Source organism: Pteropus vampyrus, unplaced genomic scaffold, assembly GCF_000151845.1.
Source record: "Pteropus vampyrus isolate Shadow unplaced genomic scaffold, Pvam_2.0 Scaffold357, whole genome shotgun sequence".
In the NCBI taxonomy this organism is placed as follows: domain Eukaryota; kingdom Metazoa; phylum Chordata; class Mammalia; order Chiroptera; family Pteropodidae; genus Pteropus; species Pteropus vampyrus.
In genome coordinates, this window is record NW_011889138.1 from 626,917 (window position 1) to 634,709 (window position 7,793).

Here is a 7,793-nt window from a genome sequence, read left to right on the forward strand (position 1 = left end):
GGGACCACACATAAACAGGACTCAAGGTACTCTGGAACTTAGTAGAAAATAAGAAGATAATCCCAAGGAGGTCCATGTAGAAAGTCTTAGATCCCAGCACTTTCTCAAGCAGTATTCCCGATAATAAGGACCTCCCTTCTCCCTCTCTCTGTATCTCCCTTCCAGTCTTCCACACAGTCTCCTGAGGGCAAACTGAGGCAGGAGAAGAAACAAGGGAGTGGAGAGAACTGGGTAATTGGAAGTCCCCTCCCCTTGTGATCTCTGGAGTTTCCTGGGCACTCCCTAGGGATCCCATGCTCATTAGCAGAAGCTGGGACTGAGATACTGGGAAAAAGAAAACTTTCTGGGTTCCATTAGAGGGAAAGTTTGGTGAGTGGCTGCCCCTCCCACCAAAACCTGAGCTGCCCTGCACATATGTGTGCAGGTATCTGCAGGTGGAGACAGTCAGGATGTGTGGATGTTGTCCCACCCACACCAGGGCTGGTTATGGAGCCTTCCTGAGACTCACATCCCTTATGTGTGAAATGGACAGAGAAATCCCAGCTGTTGAGGCCTAGAAAGGGCTCAGTGAGAAGACTGTGTGTGACTGTAATCTGAGGAAGAGAGATTCAGCCCTTGACATGCAGGAGCTGGCCTAGCAGTCACAGCTAGGCCTTGATGTCCTCCTGTGGCACAGCCACAATTTCACAATACACTGACACAGACAAGGCCATTCTGTGACTGTGCTGCATGAGACACAAACGAGACGATTCTGCAATCGTGTATGAACACAGACAAAAAATGAGCATTAGCCAAGGAAAAAGAAGTCCTCTCAGACTTTTAGGGTGACCACCCATCCCAGTGGGGAGATAGTGGCCAAGAGCTGCAGTTATGTGGGATGAATGTCTAGAGAGCCCAAGGGCTACAGCTAGTAATACTGTGTTGAAAACCAAAAATTTGCTGAGAGAATAGATTTCAGGTGCTCTCACCACACACAAAAAATGGTAACTTTGTGAGGAGATGATATGTTAATTAGTTTGGCTGTCATCATCTCTGCTTTGTGTGTATGTATATCAAATAGTCATGTTATGCACCTTAGATATATGACTTTTATTTTAAAAGGTAAATTTAAAGAAATTGAAGAGGACCTACATAAATTGAAGGATGTGAATTGGAATAGTCAATAATTTTCAGTTTTCATTTTTACCTTTATCAGTTTGTAGGTTTTGTGCTATCTTAGTCAAAATCACACAAGTGTATGTGTTTGCAAGGATAAGTCTGTGTGAAACTAGACAAACTTGTTCTAAAATTTACATGAGCATAAATGAACCAACTCTAATGGTGCTTACCTCAAAGCTACAGAAACAAACAATGAAAAAACCTTACCAATGAACTAACAAAGAAACTGAACAACACATACATGTTTATTTAATTTATAGGAAAAAATGACATTGCAGAGAAGTGAAGAAAGAATGGTGCTTTCAATATATGCCTTTAGTCCAACTCACTACTGTTAAGAGAAAACATGAAAATTTCCCAGTCTCAACTGTTCTTTTTTCCTCTCTTTAATTCCTCACCCGCCTCCCCCACTTCCACCCCTGACCTACTGATGTTGCAGTCTCCCCTTAAGAACTGGATCTCTGGAGGCAGGGCCTGGCACCTGCAGGGTATGGCCCGTGGCTCCACCTGGGGTGGGAACCCAAGACCCTCTGTGTGTAAAGCAGATGTGCTAACCACTACACTATGGAGCCACCCCTTCAAACTGTTCTTAAAATTATGTCCCCTCCGAAGGAAAAAAAAAGTCAAAAACAAAGTCAAAAAAAGTCAAAAACAACAAAATTCCTAGAGGATACATTGATTTGGAATGGGTTTAGACTTTAAAACCAGTGCAGTTGATAAACTTGACTATGTTAAAACTAAGCATTCTATCAAAAAAAAAAAAATAAGGAAATGAGAAATCAATATAATGTGGGAAATTATTTGCAGCGCATATATTTGAAAAAGAACTCATCTTGAACACAGAAAAAACTCCTATAAGGCAAAGAGAGATGGAAAAAATTTCAATAGAAAACATTGGGGAAGAAATTTAAATTAGCTCTAGCACCCAGTGATTGTGTCAAATGCTGATTCAGGTGTGGCACTGAAGGCATTTTTGCAGATGAGGTTAACAGCGCTAGTCCATTTGCTCTATTGTATGATTACCCTTACACATGTGGTGGGCCTTGTACAATCAGTTGAAGGCCTCGAGGGTAAAAACTGAGGTTTCCCTCAGGTAGAATAAATTCTGCCTCAAGACAGCAGTGTCTACTTCTGCCTGAGTTTCTAGCCTGTTGGCGGCCCTACAAATCACAAACCACCAGTTCATTAAAATAAACCTCAATCTGTCTGTGGATAGACAGAAAGACAGGTAGATAGAAACACATACATATATAGAGAGATTTGTATCTATCTACTTACTTCTATATCGACACTGTTGATTCTGCTTCTTGAGAGGATCCTGACTGATTGGATTTATTTTATTGCTCCTTAAACTGGGAAAAACCCAGATGTTTCCAGCAACATCCTTCATCACAATGAGAACTTGGACACATCGGTGTCCTTCAGGCGAGGACCAACTCAATCAGTGTGAAGTGCTAGTCAGACAATGCCAACTTTGGGCTTCTTTCACCCGTAAGGGGTAGGGAGGTTCAAGTCACACTTGGAAATCTCTTTTTAACGTGATAACAACTGTATCTGACAGGCTGGCCCTGATAGGAAAGGTCTGGGAATAACAGAACCTGATAGGAAAGGTCTAGGAATAACAGACAGTAGTTGGAAGAACTTTGCACATTTTTTACACAGGAGGAGTTTATGCAATGACACAAGTGTGTGTGAGCCTGGACTGGATGTGATTCATATTTATGTGCATGTGTGTACAATAGATCACAAAAAAACCCTAATTTTCCACCCCTCCTTGAATCTACCTCATTTGCAATGTGTCTGCATTTCTAGTCCTTGAACCTGGGCTGTACTGATAGGTCACTTTGGCCTCCAGAAAGCTGTGCATGTGAAAACGTGGCCATGCCGAGCCTGCGGTCACCATGGACTCTCTCTGAACCCTACCTGGCAGCCATGTGGACGAGCCCAGGCTGACCTGTTGGCGGATGAGTGAGTGCATGGAGCAGAAGGAGCCGTGTCAGTGGAGGCCACCTCAAAGGAGCCAGCCCAGTTGGCCCAGCAATGACCACAGATGCATGAGTGGGCCTGGCCAGGACTAGAAGGGCTGCTCGCCTAACCCAGCCCACAGCTAATAAAATTAAGCATGCTGGTTGTTCACAGACTCTGAATCAGTCTGCTAGGGCTGCTCTAAAGAAGTACCACAGACTGGGGGGCTCACATACGGGATGTATCGTCTCTGGGTTCTGGCAGCTGCCAGTCTGGAACAAAGGTGCCGGCAGGGGTGGGAACCTCCCCAGGGCTGTGAGAAGGGTCTGTGCCAAGCCTCTCTCCTTGGCTTGCTGATGGACGTCTAGGTCCTATGTCTTCACATCATCTCCCCTCTATGCCAAATTTCTCCTTTTTTTAAGGATGCCAGTCCTGTTGGATAAGCACCCACCCTAATGAGCTTGTTTTCACTTGGCCACCTCTGTAAAGACTGCATCTTCAAATAAGGTCATATTCTGAGGTACTGAGGGTTACAAAGCCAGCATGTCACTGGGGTGGGGACACAAGTCAACCCATAACAGGTAAATATAGCTTTATAAAGTAATTGACTTTACAAATTGTAGCTAAAGGAATGGAATGTTTGAGCTGTTTCCATTGTCTATTCTTTGAAGACAATGTGTCCTCTCCTGATTTCAGCAAAGGTACACAAGGGTTCATAAACCCCTAAGCGTGACGATACTATATCCCTGTTGTAAAATCATCACTGTTTTCCATTAAAGAAAAAAATAGTACTATTTCTCTTGGTATATATTTGGACTATTTCCGCTTTTCTTTGGTAAAATCATACTTGCTACTGTTTTCTGTCAAAGAAAATAAGGCTATTTTTTGATAGAAAACAGTAAGGGGGAAGGGATTAAGAAGTTCAAATTAGAAAAAAAAAGAAGTACAAATTGGTAGTTACAAAATAGTCATGGAGATATAAAGTATAGCACAAGGAATATAGTCAATAATATTGTAATAACTGTGTATGGTGCCAAAGGGGTACTAGAGTCACTGGGGGATCACTTTGTGAGTTACATAAATGTGTAATCACTATGTTGTACACCTGAAACTAATATAATATTGTATACCAACTGTAATTGAAAAATAAAAAAATATTTTAAAAAACATAGAAAAACAATTACTGAAATATATATGAACTGAAAAAAATAAATAATAAAAAAGAGTTGCATTTATAATCACACCAAAGAAAATTTTTAAAAAATAAGGCTATTTTGTAATGAGGATTTAAAGTACAGCATAGGGAATATAGTTAATAATACTGTAATTGTGAATAGTGCCAGGTGGGTACTAGACTTATGGGGGTGATCACTTCATAAACTATATAGATATCTAATCACTATGTTGTATGCCTGAAACTAATATAATATTGAATGTCAACTGTAATTGAAACATTTAAAACATAATAATAAATTTTTAAAAATAAGGGCATTTTGAATTCAACACTTACTATGGACTTCTGCTTCTGGCCAAGACGAAGTGACAGGGACTATATTTTCTCCCCCTTTTGAAACAACCATAAAAGGGGCAAAATGTAAAACATAGTGGTTTTTAAGGCAGGCCCCATCAGGCTGCAACAGACGGTGATTACTGATACATGGGGATGGGCGAGGTGAGCCCTACAGCTGCCCTGGCTTACTGTCTTCAGGGGGTTTCCAAGTCATGATGCTGAGGCATGGGGACAGAGCCCTGTAGACCCTCAGAGGTGGTGAGACACAGCTGAGCATCCAGGAACACTAACGTGACCACATGTTATAGGAAAGAGTTCTGAAGATGTACAACCACAAAGAGAGGATACCAGAGGTCTGCAGAGGGTCCCTTGAGCACATAGCAGCTCAGTGACCTGAGGCTAGAGAAAGAATTATCCCACAATATTAGAGCAAACAGTGCCCAGCACACACACCCGACCGGGACACACAGTGTCCCAAATGCAGACTCTTCCAGCTTTAAAAAAAGGAAAAACACACAGCAGTGATTCCATACCACCTTCAGGAATGGTCCGCAAGAACCTGGATGACTGGCCTACACCTTCTGCCTCATTTCTCGACCCTGCCTATCTCAGTCAGCCACTGCCACTAAGCTATCATGTAACAAACAGCCCCTCCTCTTGGTGCCTTGCTCCCGGGTTACTCCTGTTGAAACCCTGGACAACCATATGAGAAGTCTCACACTCTGAGGCCACCACTCTGTGAGGAAGCCCAGGTTAGCCACAGCCAGATACCTGGCCACGCCCAACAGACACGGGACAGAGAAGAGCCCAGACCCAGTCACATGGCCCCACCTGGTCATCCCGGCCATCTCTAGCTGTTCGACCTGCTCCAGGTGTAGTTCCATTGTGGAGCAGAGCTGCAGCCATCCCTGCTGTGCCCTGCCTGACTTTCTAAACCATGGAAGAATGAAATGAACATAATAAATGTTTTTCCTTATGATATACCTGAGTGCAAAGGTCCTTTCCTGTATTTGAGTAATTCCTGATTTTAATTTCCTGGGGCAGGGGAAGCTTTTTAGTGCTCAAAAACGCTGCAGTCTTCTGAGCTCCCAGCACGGTTTATAAGGAATATGTAAGAGATTTTTCAAATATTCAAATATAAAACCAAACGAAAAAATTCAGTGGCTTAAAACCACAAACCTTTAGTCTCACCTCACAGGTCTGTGGATTGGCTGGGAGTCTCTGAACACGTTCTTATCATGACAATGCCAGAAGCTTCCAGAAGGATGAGAAACCTCACAATGCCTCTTTAGGTCTACATAGAAAATAAAAATTTGACGTGCAAAGAAAGTCTGTGTGATGGTTTGTGGGTAGCCATGGGTGTACATAAAATAATGTGGCGTCTCACAGTCGATGGCATGTTGACTTTCTCCCCGTTCTGCATTGACATGTTTCTCGGCTTTCCCAATGATCTAAAAATGATTTCGTGCTCATGTGTCTAATGGCCGAGGAAAGAATTTATGAAGGCTAACAGAATTCTTTCATAGAAAGCTCTTTAAAATAACTGTTGGCCAATCGTAGATCCTGTGTATGCATTGACTATTACAATCGTTTACCCACGTAAATGGATTTGTCATTTTCTTTGCTCTGGACTGGAATTACATCCAATTCTGAGACAACTGACTTCCACAGCTTAATGGTGAAGGGCTGGTTGCAAAGCTCTGTTCCAACCTTTTCTCTGCTGTGCAGCCTGGGGTGAGAGACTTGGCCTCTCTGATCCTCAGAGTCTTTTTTTCTAAGCCTGTAGACTGGCCCTCCTTGAGGAAGAAGAGTCTCGCCCTCATGTTACTGGTCCCGCCCACAACCCTACGCGCAAGCCGTGCTGGGCGGGGCTCGGGCAGACACGGCCAAATCCCCGCCCACATCCGCCCCGCCCTCCTCGGGATCCCTCGCGACGGGGTCTCCTCGACCCGCTCGGTGCAGACGCAAGGACTTGTGAGAGTTGTAGTCTTGTTAATCCAGGTTCTGCGGGCCTGAGTAGCTGCGCAGGAGGGGCGCGGCTCCTTCGGGAGTTGTAGTTCTTGGGAGTCCCGCGCAGGCCACACTCTTCCGGCGCGAACGCGCAGTCCGCGCTGGCCTGGCACATCGGTCCTTTAGCGGCGTCGGCCGCCTTTACCTGTGTGGGGTGCACGTGTCCGCGCCACTGTGGGACAAGGCAGGTCACTGGGAGTCCGCGCGGGCTGGATAGGGCCGGAGACCGAAAAGAATCTGACCCGAACTCATCAAGCTCGGCGGCAGGCGCCCCAGGCCTTCCTACCGTCCGGGAGGCAAGGGCGCCGATGTGTGGTTGCGTCTGTCTGAATGTCTGTCTCTCACTCTCTCTCCACTCCCCATCCCCCATGTCTTTTGGTCTCAGTAAGTTCGTGACTCTGGCGGCATGTGCATACGAGTCCTGCCCCTCGTGTCACCGTGTTTGCAGCTGCGTGACTCCACAACTTCGTGCCCATGTACTTGTGAATGTGACTCCCGTGTATGAGTCCGTCCCCACATGTTGCATGTGGATGACTCCATCAGTTTGTGCCCTTGCGGGTGTATAACTTGTTCGTGCAATGCGGTGTGTGTCTGTCCCTACATATCATTGTGTTCACACATGCCAGACCACAGTGGCGTGTGCGTAAACGAGTGTGTCTGCACTTGTGCGACTTTGGGCATGTGTGGAACTTGTTCTACTGGGGATGAGGGGTGTGATTCCACATATGTATGGGTGTGCAACTGTGTGTGAAGGCTCAGTGTGTGTGACCGCAACCTGGAGCTGGGCAGCCTGGGTGTGCCTGTATTATTCTGTGTGTGCTTGAGCATAACTACGTATAGAGGGCTGTGTAAAGTGTGTCACAGGATGTTTATGACACCTCAAGTGGCATCACTGTGTGTGCTTCTGCACATGGGGAAGGCCCTGCACCTATGTGACTCGGGTGCCTGTGAAGTCTACCCACCAGGTGTGGCTCCGTGTATGCTGCTGTGGGTGGAGCCCCAGCGCATGGGCTGCCTGAGTGGAGTGGGGCAGTGTGTGTGACCTTGTGTGTATAGCTATGTGTGCATGTGCAGGTGTGGGCTGCCCGCATACTTGGAGCCATGAGGCTGTGTGAGACTGCCTGCCTCTTTGTGTGTGGGGGACTGTGTG